The sequence below is a fragment of the Adiantum capillus-veneris genome, chromosome 1 (genome assembly GCF_014529385.1).
Source record: "Adiantum capillus-veneris isolate H3 chromosome 1, ASM1452938v2, whole genome shotgun sequence".
In the NCBI taxonomy this organism is placed as follows: Eukaryota; Viridiplantae; Streptophyta; class Polypodiopsida; order Polypodiales; family Pteridaceae; genus Adiantum; species Adiantum capillus-veneris.
In genome coordinates this window covers 84,014,247-84,028,090 of record NC_140931.1, presented here as the reverse complement: position 1 = coordinate 84,028,090, position 13,844 = coordinate 84,014,247, and the positions used below count along the sequence as shown (strand labels likewise).

The following is a 13,844-nucleotide window of genomic DNA, read 5'->3' as shown; positions in this document are numbered from 1 at the left end:
CAGGGGGCAGCTCGCGATGATTTCACAGTAGCTAGAGTTACTAGCTTAGGGCCTCTATCCACGACTTATGATCTTTGCGGTGGATACCCATGACTTGCGTTCTATGCGGTGGGAATGTCCATGTCGTGCGTTCTATGAGGTGGACATACCTAGTTCTATGGGCAGCTGGGTGACAACGGAAGGAGTAAACTCTCGTTGGAGGGGGGATGTTGTACCTCCAAAACATTGGAATTTTAATGAATAAGTTTTGAGTAAAATTTTTACTAGAGTTACTGTCTTGGTGCCGCTTTGCAATACTGGTTGAAGGGATGTATTAAGGAACTTGTGAACCGAAACTTAATCAATGAACTTATGTGTTGAACAACCATGTGTGGTAGTAATTAGGTAACAAAGGAAGTGTGAGTATGGGGTGGAAAGTGGGGGATTGGCTTGGGTTGGCAATGCCTATGAGAAGGGTGGTCCTGATTGGTCGGAAACTCTCCGTCCTCATGGTGTTATAAATCGACGCTAGTATTACTCATTGCCCCAAGAGCGGCAAAGCCTCAAGTGTACGTGCCTCTAAAACATGGGAAAAAAAGCACTAGGGACTTCTCTCCTCTTGGAAGGTGTGTCTTAGGATCGCTAGATAAGTTAATCATGCTTCCCTTGCGGGGTGGAGCTAGATCTCGATGCTAGTAGGCTCGAACTCGACTCACTTTGTGATGAGAGATTGTTCGCTAGAAGAACCATAAACCACTTTGTTTGCTTCCGCTGTAGGTATAGTGGCCACCAGGTTTACCATCAGATCCGTTGTTTGAGACGATGGGGTGGGGACCTCACATTTTACACCAACGTTGGACATCCACATGCAGACTTGGCCAAACATACCCCGCAAGAAAAATCTTCTTCACACTTAACTCTTGGGCAAAATTACCATTACATGCCTCTTGATGCAAACCTTTTAGAATGGCTAGAATATCCTCGATAGTTGGTATTCTTCCGCACACTTGATCCTTCCCTTTTTGATAGAGGGAGCATTCTAAGAAGAGATAGGAAACTGCGTTCTTCATGAATCTCCTCTTCTAAGTTTTTGTGAAGTCTTGTGGAAACACGCCCTCCAAAATGTATCCAATAATGGGATCCAATGACTCCAATCCCGCGTATCTCGGTTGCTTGACAGCTGTTGCCACCGTGATGACATGCACTTCTTTCTCAACACATGTAACTACTTGTTGTGCAAGTAAATCAACATCTTCATTTTGTTTCTTGGGAATATAACATAGTTGCACTTCTTCAAAATGATTAAACAACCTAAAAATGTAGTGAACTTTTGTCCTTAGGCTTACATTTTAGCATCCCCAAATGCCTAAGATCTGCTTCACAATGAGGAGTGTATCTCCGTTTATCAAGAGAAGTTGTATAACATGACTAATGGACATATTCAAACCGTGAAGTAGCATATCATACTCGGTTTTATTGTTGCTAGTTGAACTTGATATATTGACCCTCTCCACTTGTCGTTCTTCTTGGGAGTGACAACAATGGGAAAGACCCACTCTGAATTCTACACTCGATAAATGAAACCTGTTGCTAGAAGCTTTCTTAACTCCTTGAGTAAAGCCTGCTACTTGATGACTCCTAGCCTTTGTAGCTTCTGAGCCTTAAGTGTGGCCTTTGTCTTTAACTTGATTTTATGATGAATATCATCTACTATACGCACATCTGTTTAGGCTTTAGAAAAAATCCTAGAAAACTTCCTTAGCACGCATTTGAACTCATCTCTTTCTTCCTTTGTAAGTGTTGTTGATAGCATACCTTCTATCATCCCTTCATCTTTCACATTTTGGTTCTCTTGGGAACCTACCTCCTCCAAACCTTGACAAGAGGTCTCTTTGTTGTTTGGCTTAAAACTTACCCCCATAACTTCAATGGAATACTCCTCTTCACTAATGCTCCTGCTACTTTTTGCTTCTGAAGTGCTATCGGTCAGCCTTCCTCCGTATCACTTTGCAGTGATTCTTCATGGAGATCTTCTTGGTGTTTCTCCTTCATGTCAAAGAAGACCACCTTCACAAGGGGTGGAAGGAGTTCCACTTTTGCCAGATCCAAGTGTGCATGTGATAGAGGTGACAAATTCAAATCAGGTTGACATGGAAGCAAATGATATTAAGCAAGCCATTTTGAGATTTGCTAGATATAGCTCATCATCCTCACCAAGCTCATCATCCTCACCAAGCTCTCCAAAAAATAGAGGATATCCTGAAATTTGGCGTTGGGCCTCCATTGAATCAATTTCAAAGTGACAACACATATTTTTCTCTTTCTTAAAAAAATTTACACAATAATGTTTTCTAAATTATAATCTATTCTACAACAAAATAAAAATATGCACATCAAATGATCTATGATAGTCAACAAGAGGCAAGATGACAAGGTTTGGTGAGGTGAGAATTTCTCCTACTCTTTGGGTACCAAACATGAACACCATATGTTGTTTAAAATGGATCTTCTACTAATTACAACGTTTATTCTAGTGTGTAGAGTGAAATGGAAGAAAAAAACCTCTATTTTTGGTCCATTATCAATGGTGTGTGCATGAGCTAATGCTTAAAATAAAACAAAAATATAGACGTCCAAACTAAGGTCGTACCTAATGAGAGGCAAGACAAAAGGATTCACTGAAGTGTTTATCTCGGTCAACATAAGAGGGCCCAAAATTCAATGAATTACTCACTGAAATTGTAATTTTGTGCTTATAGTGATATGCACCTTTTTCCTTGCAATGGGAACAAATGGTTCATATAAATTTTTGTGATTCATGCAAGCTACTTGATTACTCAGAGGCTGAGTATTCACAACAACATACACAAGCCCTCCTCAGTGTGGGCACCAATTTGAGGCGGTATCGTACCGTGGCACATACATAGTGTGAAATAAAAACATTCACACCAGTCTTGACACTTCTTGATGTATGCAAATAAAATCAATCATGTACATATTGTGATATATGTTGAAGCGTCTACTGCGGTCATTATCATGTACATACCTATCTAGGGAGTCGTGGCCTTGGATGTGGCGCATTTGCATGCATTTCCACTTGATAAGATGCTTAATTTGGTTCTACAATGTATATATTCCAAGTGTTTCATGGTGGCACACTCATCTCGCCTATAAAGACTAATGCGGCCAAAAACTGCCAAAAATAGCAGCTAATAGGTGCTGTTACAGAATTGCATGGAAAGTAACCCAAAATGGTATATTGATGGAACATGATGCTTATCTATGTTTTTTATGTTTATGCGAGCGATCCCACAAATTTAGGAATTTTTTTGACTCTATTTGGGATTTTTCGCATCAAAAATGGCATTTTTTGGGTCAAAAATGAGTGAAAATGGCCTAGTTTTGGTCGAAAATGGCAAAATGGCCCAAAAATTGACAAATCAGCTGAAAATTCCATGGGTAAGAGAGAGAGGGCTTCTTTTTACAGAAAATACCAGCAATTTTTCTCTACTGTGTAATAGCTTCCATGGTTGCTCAATCTATGTGTGATGCAGTCCCGCCTCTTCGCAATCTCGTATCTAAGCTTGTGAGGGAGTGAATTAGGGTTTTTCCTTATCAAAATGGTGTTTGGGCTTCAATGTAGAAGCTCTTAAATCTCTGCAAAATCAGAAAATGGTCGTCGTGAAGGTGGAAGCTCCAGCATTCCTTTCAATTGTTTGATGTTACGACTATGTAATTGGGGGCAAGGCTACATGATATCATGAAAGAGGTTTGGGTTTTGATTGAGAATCGTTCTTGTATGAGCAACAAGGTTTCATGGCTGAAACTTTAGTTTTTTTCAATGGTCTTTTTAAGTGAAATTGAATGTGATTTGGTGATCCTCTCATCATAATCTCGACTACGAAAACAAGCAGACTCCAAGCACGATAGGAAAGAGGGTTTGTGACTTTGCTGTCACGAACGCTCTTAGATTATCTGTCACCCTTAGAAAGAGAGTTGGTGATTCTCCACAAACGATTTCTCGCAAAGGGTTTGTGACTCTCATCACAAACTCTCACAGCCAGAGGTTCTGCACCTTCCCAGCTAGACCGCACAGTTTTCGACATTTCTGGTGAACCCGACGCGAAGCAGCTGGAGTGGGGGTTCAAATACTTGTTTTGAAAGGTTTAATTAAAAATAATTAAAGCTATGGATCAACAAGATCAAGAAGGCATGCGTTTTGATCAAGGCACAATGCAAATGTTTCAAGCATTCTCCATGTTTATGCAACAACAACAGGCTGTAGAAAGAAGGAAGGTGTCAGCAACCAAAGCCCTTCAAGATATTGTGAACAAAATGGACCAATTTGAAGCAAAAGATGTCACAAAATTTCTTCGTGGTTATGTAAAGGAGATGGAGCTACAACGGGTTCCAGAGGTGGACACGATTCGTAGTTTTGAGCTTGTTGTGGTCCCCGAGATTAGAGACCATGTAAGGGGAATCAAAGAGGAGCATGGAGAAGGCTGGGAGCAATTCAAGTTATCCCTAAAGGAGGAATACTTCATGGAGGACTCTAAAAGGGTTACAAAAAGGACCTTCTTGGAATGGGTTGCAAAGCCAAAAGAAGGACTTTCCATCATCGAACTATTGAGAGAGTTTGAGCGGCGCTATGCTCAATTGTCAGGAACAGAGCGGGCTACTTTGGATAGTGAAAAGACCAGATTGTTCCTTCAAGCTGCACGTCATGAGCTCCAATAAAAGCTAAAGCTACTCCTTGAAAAAAAGAATACAGAACAGGGTCTAAAGGCTGTGTGGAAAGAGGTTGAAGACACAGTCTCATTGCTTGCTAAGAGGCAACGTCGTAGGGACAAGATGGTAGTGAATGGTACTACCTCTCCTCCTAGCACATTAGAGATTCCACCAAAGCCTACTGTTGTGAGTCCAAAAGGTGATAATTCAATGCTTGATGAGCTTGTTAAGGGCATGCGAGAAATGAAGTTAAAGTTAACAAGGCTTGAAGATAAAGGACAACCTGCTGCTGCAGGACAAAAATCCCAAAGCAAAGAAGGATTTGTGCACAGATGCATATGGTGCGATGGCACAGACCATGGGAGAAGGGATTGTGATAGCTTTAGTGATGCCTTAAAAAGAGATCTTGTGTTTTTTAAGGATGGCAAGATCCATCTGCGGGAGACCGGTATGCCATTAGGAACTAACTTTGGAAAAGGAGGTATGAGGAAGTTAGTGGAGGATATGGAAACTAGTCATGCCATTTCTGCAGTGGAGGCTGCTACCTATGGGGCAAAGATAGAGCTAGTTCCAAAGAAAGTGTTAAAGTATACTCTAGATGATTTTGAGGAGGTTGATAGCTTGTGGTCATATGTAGTAGCCTCAGCCAAAAAAGGGAAGGTAACTAAACAGGTATTACATGAAGCTAGTGATTGCATACACCATACAACAGGTTGGGATGACCCTGTGGACTCTTTATCAGTGCATGCCTATCTTGCAAAATGCTATAACAATGAAGCAATTGTGGAAGAGAAGCGCAGACGTGAGAAAGGCGATGCAGGTCCCTCTACTTCAAAGAGGGTTACAAGAGCTGGTGGAAGAAAGGATCCAGGACCTTCTTATGAGGCTCCACCACATGTGCCTCCTCCTCCTGAGATTCCTATGGAGGAGGCAGCTACAGGGAAGAAGAAAGAGCAAGGAAAAACTAAAGCAAAAGACCCTTCATACAAACTACAATCTGACATTGAAGCTGCCACAAACTTAAAGCAGGTATTGGAGGAAAGGATTTTGAACAGCAAAGTTGATTTTACCTTGGGTGAGGTTCTTGGCATTGCTAAACGCGAGTTTCATGAAGAAATTATAGATATCATAAAAAGAAAGAGGCAAACTTTTAGCGAGTCTATTCCTCCACAGTCTTAGGGTGAAGGGGAGTCACATAAGGCACATGGAATACATGTCCAAGAGAGTGATTATGATGAAAATGTGGTAGGATGCTACCTATCTTCTCGAAGACATGCACACGCTAGATTTGAAGAAGAAGATGATGAAGATGAAGCCTTCTATAAAAGCCACTACTCTAAAATTCATTGGGCAAGAGCTACAACAGAAACTTTAGTCAAGGTGGGTGATCTTGAGGAGCCATACTTTGCATTGATAGATCATGTCTCTGAGATCAATCTTATGTCCAAGAGTCTTTACATGAAGGGTAAGTGTCTGATAGACACAGGCCATGGGTGGATGATTAGAGCTGCAAATAACTCATCAGGAGAGCTGTATGGGGCTTGTCCAAATGTGAAAGTGACGATTGGTAATGTGATGGATGAGCAAAATTTCTTTGTGCAGGAGATGTCTCCCTATCAGGAGGGAGTTAACGAAGGCGATTAGCACTAGGACAAAGGAAAAAGAGAATGGGCTCGTTGTAAAGATTGCACAAGCTGAATGAATGAGAATATTACACATGTGCTAGATTGTTACATTAAAGGAAGGTTTGTTAGGAAAGGTATAGTGGATGGGGTGCACAAATTTGCATCATGATAGATGGCCTCATGCAAAGACTAGGTATGCACATCCATGAGACATCTAAAATCAAAGTCAAGATGGCAAACAATAGTAGGTGTGTAGGAATTGTAAAAACGTTTTTGTGGAGGCCTTTGGCATTACGAAGGCTATTGATTTTTATGTTATATCTACCAAGGAAAATGGCTATCCATTTATCATAGGAAGATCATGGATAATGAAAATGCGAGCTTTATACGATTGGGAAAGTGGTAAGTTTATTTATAGGAATGCCAATCACAAGAAGGTTATCTTTGACATGAAGGAGCAATGCCAAGAGGAGCTCCATGAAGAATCATCTCAGAAGGAGATGGAGGAACACTCGACAGATCACTTTAGAAGAAGAAATTAGTGGTACCATTACTGAAGAGGAGTTTTCCATTGAATTCATGGGGGTAAGGTTTAAGCCAGGCAACCAAAAGTCCTCTTTCTTAGGCTTGTAAGAGGTAGGTCCTCAAGAGAATCAAGGTGGGCAAGATGAAGGGATCTAGAAGGTATATTGTCATCTTATTCAAAAGGTGAAGTATGTCACACTTCATTCACTTAGCCTCGGAGCTACTACACCCCTTGCACAAATTGACACAACAAGTTGAGTTTGTTTGGTTTAATGAGCTTGAAGAATATTTTTGTAACATTAAAGTCATTCTGTTAGAGCTCCCAACAAGCCTCCTTGTTGGGGGTACGCATTATTTGTTAGCTCTAGCGCTGGAAACAATTGGTGTTGTTTTGATACAACAAGATTCCCACAGCACCAAGATGCAGCCCATCTACTTTGCCAGTAGGGTCATGAATACTTTAGAGAAAGGCTACACAAAATCAAAACTCATGATTCTTTCTCTCATGTTTACGGTGAGAAAATTTAGGTCCTACCTGCTACCAAAACCTTTTAAAAAATTTGTTTGCTTGGGTGTCATCTCAAATGAACCTTATTACTATGATTTCAAAGTGGATTATGGAACTGCAAGAGTTTCAATACTCTTTCAAGGGTAGAAGATAGTGTGCATGCATAGTTGGTAGGGATTCTCATATATAGGGTGAGAACAAGATTAAGGTGCTTGGAGTACAAACCCTACCATTGTCACCACCTAAAATTATTCCTAATAATACCTTGTACTTTGATAGATCTTCTTGCCAATCCACATGTAAACCAAGGGGAGGGCTAGTGTTGATAAACCCAAGTGGAGAGGTGGTCATGAAAGAGAAGGTCAATCTACTAGGTTCAATTAGCAGCAATGAACCAAAGTACAACATACTACTTCACGGTCTGAAGATGTGCATTAGTCAAGGTATACAATGTTGGAAAGGGGGAAGGGGGAACAAACCCAGCACACTCCACACTACCTCTCTATAGCCCACGGATTAACCCGCACCCCTAACCATACAGAAACTCACACACACGCAACACTTTCTGCCAACCTTCCAACCTTCACTGCACAGCTTGCCTTTGAACAACACTAGCTACACACAATCACTTCTGAATTCCAAGCATAATTGGATCGACAGCACACAACCATACCTGCTAATGCATAGTATACTCACCAAATCTATAAACACACTAAGCCCACCCAACCTGTGTGTGTGTGTGTGTGTGTGTGTGTGTGTGTGAACACACACAAAAAAGACCCGGAGTCAACACTACACGAGACGATGAGCAGATGAGACAATGATAGCTGAGTACAAAATAATTTAACCAAAGTGCAAGCTCACTTATGCATAGCAAAAAAAGAACTGTGGTACAATGATGACTACTGTCAGCTGCATGCCTTGGTGCAAACGGGTACCCTTCCTCGACTATTGGCAACCCTTAGTGGCTGCCTTCCCCTTGAGCTCTTGATCTAGCCCCTAAAGTTACCTCCTCCTCCTAGTTGGCCTTCTTCACCTCCTCTACTGGGCCCGCTGCTTACGGTCTCTATTCTTTTATGGCATGGACAACCTCCATGTCCTTGGAACTTGCACAATCCCCCCATGGATCTTGCGACCATATATATGGCACTCGGCCTGTCAAATACCCTTCCCAAGCCCTAGTGGCTTGCATTCTTGGTCTTTTGCAGCAGCCTGCTAATCCTATAGACTGCGCCACCTCGTACCCTTCCAAGCCGTCATCCTGCTCAATGTACCGGTGACCACCCGTGATGGCAACCCTCTCCGTCCCTGGTCGTGGCCAGTCCCTTGCGCTCCTGATCCCTGTGTCACGACACCAGTATTGGCTCCTCTTGCTACAGCACCCAGGGCAACTCTCAACCTCCTGACGCAAGGAAGCTTGCCCCTCAATTCCCTCTCGTTATCTAGCAGGTGGCGCCCTCCATTCTTTCTCCATTGATGGCCTTCAACTTGCAACACCAAGCGGCCTTCCTGGCTGCCTATAATATCACCCTCCCATGCAGCTCGTGGCCGAGCTCCTTTGGTTGCCAAGGCCCAACTGATGCTCCCCCTCTTGCAGATACAACCACCCTCCTCCTTCTCTGGTCGTGGCCAGACCCTTGCGGCCTGCTTTTACTGCATATACCCAGTGGGCTGCAGCCCTTTCACCAATTGCAGCCCGCCATGCCCACCTTCTCACCACCCAGTAGATGGAGGCCTCGCTCTTGCACAGCTCTCCCACCTCCTGATCCGCCATGGCCTCAGCTCCTTGATGGCCCCGACATCTTGGCTTCCTCTTTCGGGTCCCGTCCTCCTTCAGTCCCGTGAGCCCCTCAACTGACGGTTCTTCCCTTTCTCAGCGCCCCCTGCCCCTTCTCTCAAATCATGCCCCCATATAGATGGCACTCCGCTCACCACCCAGTCGAACTACCACTTGTACTCCTCTTTCCACTCTCAGCCCTGCTCCCATGCAGTTGTTACCCGCTCTCCCTCTATGCCACTAACTGCTCACCATGCATGAAACAACACACATGGCACCCTTTTTGCTCCACCCTGCCCAACAGATGGCGCTCCACCACCTTTTCAACTGCAGCAAACTTTAAAAACCGTCGCCTCATTTTTTTTAAACAATACTTTTCTTTTTTTGAAAAAACTTTGCTTGGCTGCCTTTCCCACGTCATCCACTAATCCCCTCAAGTCTGCCAACAATCTCCTTTGACTTCACCTCCTGCACACCCTTCGTGTCCGTATGGCAAGCACCCCACCATGATAGCAACCCGCGGTCGATCATCCGTGTATAGCTTCGCATCCCTTAGCACATTGACCCGTGCTCTTGTGGCAAGGTCAACATGGCGGCAAGAAAACACATGTAGCTCCGCATGGACAATATCGGGGCATCCAAATACCCAATGACAAAGTGATGACTGCCACAACCATCACAATCTTCAATCCCGGTGAACTTGTCCACCGAATTGTCCACCGAATTGGCACATACGCCTTTAAGCTTCCGGCTAGTAGAGCTCCAAAAAACCATCATCAACCTGTAAATTGCCACATTTGACATACATATCTCCACCATACTTGCTCCAATATGCATATGAGTCCTGCCAAAGTCCGATACCATCAATCTGCCTGATGCCATATTCCTGCTGCTGACACTTCCACAGGTCGACACGATTTGGGTGCACCATCATTGCCCACCCCATCATTGAGAATTTATGCTCAACTGTAGTCTTATGTAGATAATATCTGACTGCATAATAAGAGAACTGAAATAATATATTCATAGATAGTATAGAAATAGGTAGAGAGAAACTTTAACAGGTGTTCAAGCCCCCCGGATCAAATGGAGAGGCATGAGATGCCCCATGCGTGACGTCATCTCCACCAGGATCAAATTGATGGCATTGAGAACAGCCACCTATCTGTAAAACATGTGTGAGAAATATATCCTCGGCACCCACAAACCTGTAAACAAGCCATTCTGGTAGCCTCCCATAGCATGGTTCTTCAATAACCTGTATCCATATGCATGCTTGATACCCAAAATGAGCGTATACACCCACATTTGAAGCAATTGCATCACTTGCAATCATTCCTTCCTTTGCTAGAGGGCTCTCCATAACCCACATGCGCAAAGATTTGCAAATGGTGGAGAGCTTTGTAGAAATCTACCTGCAATAACACCTTCATGAGGAGCATAGCACATACCTTCAACACCTTGTTTTTTGCCCCTACTCTTTCTTTAGCCACAAGAGCATGGGCTACTACCCCTTCAGCCTGTACTTCATGCGAGAGCGAGCTAGATTGCTCGACCATTAACTCTTGACCATCAGCCTTAGCTACATGTTCTTCAAACACATGCTCAATTACCACATCATTGGACAAGTAAGACAAAAATTGATCTTAGACTTCATCAACTGCAAGATTGACAGTACCTCCTCTTTGCATGTGATCCCACTCTCACAAGCTGCACATATACCTGTCTCCATAGTGTCAATTGTTGGAGCTCTCTCTCTACGACTACACAGCAACTGTGTGAACCCTATAGTGCACCTCGACATGCTAATCAAGGCAAGGTTGCCCCACTCCCTGCATAGATAAAGCATCTTGGCATACCTCTACTTCACCTTCACTCGAACTTGATGTAGATAGCAGATCGCTTTCGTCCACTAGGTCTTCAATGTCTTGCACTTCTGCATGGTAGGCGATGTCAAGCATGGCGTTCCAATCTTCGTCATAAGCCGCAAAATCCTCCACAAAACTGGAGCTTGAATCACTCCAAGCATCTTCATCATCACATTCATATCCGCTACTAGCGAAGACTGTTAATGCTTCATCATAGGAGACTTCTTTATCAAGAGTTGACTTCTTGCATACCTCTTGGTCCAATCTTCCATACGATTGAGTCCTTGATACTTCGGTCTTGAAATATCGGACAAAACAGGCTCGAACCCTCAACCATGATTTCCTATTGGAAGCGTCCAAATTGTTGAGTCAGGCCTTTCCTTTGCCCTGCATCACCTATGACAAACCTTTAAGCTTTGCTTCGTTGGTCAGCATCTGTAGTGACATCATATACAACTCTAGATCTCATATCCAATCTTCTGCATCTTCCTTGCCAATGAAAACCGGCGAACCGCAACCTTCAATCATCTTCAAGCTGTAGGACTTCATCGAGGAGCAATTAGTAGGTTCTCCGTGGGGTCACCACTGATGGAAAAGGGGAAGGGGGAACAAACCAGCACACTCCAGACTACCTCTCTATAGCCCAAGGATTAACCCACACCCCTAACCATACAGAAACGCACACACTTTCTGCCAACCTTGACTGCACATCTCGCCTTTGAACAACACTGGCTACACACAATCACTTATAAATTCCAAGCATAATTGGCTCAACAACACACAACCATACCTGCAAATGCGTAGTACACTCACCAAATTTGCAAACACACATTAAGCCCGCCCAACACCCCCCTCTCTCTCTCTCTCTCTCTGTGTGTGTGTGTGTGTGTGCACACACACAAAAAAGACCCGGAGCCAACGCTACCACGGGCATTATGCACGAGACGACGAGCAAATGAGATGATGGTAACCGAGTACAAAATAATTTAACCAAACCGCAAGCTCACTTATGCATAGCAAAAAAAGAACTATGGTACAATGATGACTACTGTCAACTTCATGCCTTGGTGCAACCGAGTACCCTTCCTCGACTATTGGCAACCCTTACCGGCTGCGTTCCCCTTGAGCTCTTGATACAACTCCTAATGTTGCCTCCTGCTCTTGGTTGGCCTTCCTCACCTCCTCTACTGGGCCCGCTGCTTACTGTCTCTGTTCTTTTATGGCATGGATGACCTCCATGTCCTTGAACTCGCATAGTCCCCCCATGCAACTTGTGACCATATGCATGGCATTCGGCTTGCCAAATACCCTACCCAAGCCCTGGCGCCCTCCATTCTTGGTCTTCTGCAGCAACCCACTAATCCTGTAAAGTGCACCACCTCCTACCATTCCAAGCCGTCCTCCTGCTCAATGTACTAGTGGCCACCCGTGATGGCGACCCTCTCCTTCCCTATTCGTGGCCAGTCCCTTGCGCTCTTGACCCCTGTGTCATGACACCACTATCGGCTCCTCTTGCTATAGCCCCCAACACAACTCTCAACCTCCTGACGCAAAGGAGCTTTCCCCTCAATTCCCTCCCGTTATCCAGCAGGTGGCGCCCTCCATTCTTTCTCCATTGATGTCCTTCAACTTGCAACACCAAGCGGCCTTGCTGCCTGCCTGTAATAGCGCCCTCCAATGCATCTTGTGACCGAGCTCCTCTGCTCGCCAAGGCCCAACTGATGCTCCCCCTCTTGCAGATACAGCCACCCTACTCCTTCTCTAGTCGTGGCCAGTCCCTTGCGGCCTGCTTTTACTGCATATACGTCCCAGTGGGCTGCAGCCCTTTCACCAATTGCAGCCCGCCATGCCCGTCTTCTCACCATCCAGTAGATGGTGGACTCCCTCTTGCATAGCTTTCCTACCTCCTGATCTGCCACGGCCTCAGCTCCTTGATGGCCCCGACTCCTTGGCTTCCTCTTTCGGGTCCCTTCCTCCTGCAGTCCCGTGAGCCCCCAATTGAAGGTTCTTCTCCTTCTCAGCGCTCGCACTTTCTCTCAAATCATGCCCCCATACAGATGGCACTCGGCTTGCTCACCACCCAGTCGAACTGCCACTTGTACTCCACTTTCCACTTTCAGCCCTGCTCCCATGTAGTTGCTGTCCGCTCTCCCTCTATGCCACTAACCACTCACCATGCATGAAACACCACAGATGGTGCCCTTTTTGCTCCACCCTGCCCAACAGATGGCGCTCCACCACCTTTTCAACTGCAGCAAACTTTAAAAACTGTCACCATGCAGGCAATATTGATGCTCAATTTTTTTAAACAATACTTTTCTTTTTTTGAAAAAACTTTGCTTGGCTGCCTTTCCCACGTCATCCACTAATCCCCTCAAGTCTGCCAACAATCTCCCTCGACTTCACCTCCTGCACACCCTTTGTCTCCATATGGCAAGCACACCACCATGATAGCAACCCACGGTCGATCATCCGTATATAGCTTCGCATCCCTTAGCACATTGACCCGTGATCTTGTGCCAACGTCAACATGGCCACAAAAAAACACATGTAGCTCTGCATAGACAATATCGGGGCATCGAGATACCCGACGACAAAGTGATGACTGCCACGACCATCACAATCTTCGATTCCGATGAACTTGTCCACCAAATTGGCACACACGCCTTTAAGCTTTTGGCTAGTAGAGATCCGAAAAACCATCATCAACCTATAAATTGCCGCATTTGGCATATAGATCTCCATTGTACCTGCTCCAATATGCATATGAGTCCTACCAAAGTCCGATACCATCAACGTACGTGCCTGATGCCATATTCCTGCTGACACTTCCA

At 44.5% G+C, this 13,844-nt stretch overlaps 2 pseudogenes across 1 annotated transcript; both read right to left on the bottom strand.

Annotated features, from left to right (window-relative positions):
• Positions 1 to 10,025: 10,025 nt before the first annotated feature.
• On the bottom strand, positions 10,026 to 10,924 carry LOC147465084 (uncharacterized; annotated as a pseudogene).
• Positions 10,925 to 10,945: 21 nt separating this feature from the next.
• Positions 10,946 to 13,073, bottom strand: LOC147465083 (uncharacterized; annotated as a pseudogene). Its single transcript, XR_015188883.1, has 2 exons — positions 12,119 to 13,073; positions 10,946 to 11,738 (listed from the first exon to the last, which is right to left on the bottom strand). The product of XR_015188883.1 is annotated as an uncharacterized LOC147465083 (transcript).
• Positions 13,074 to 13,844: the final 771 nt, after the last annotated feature.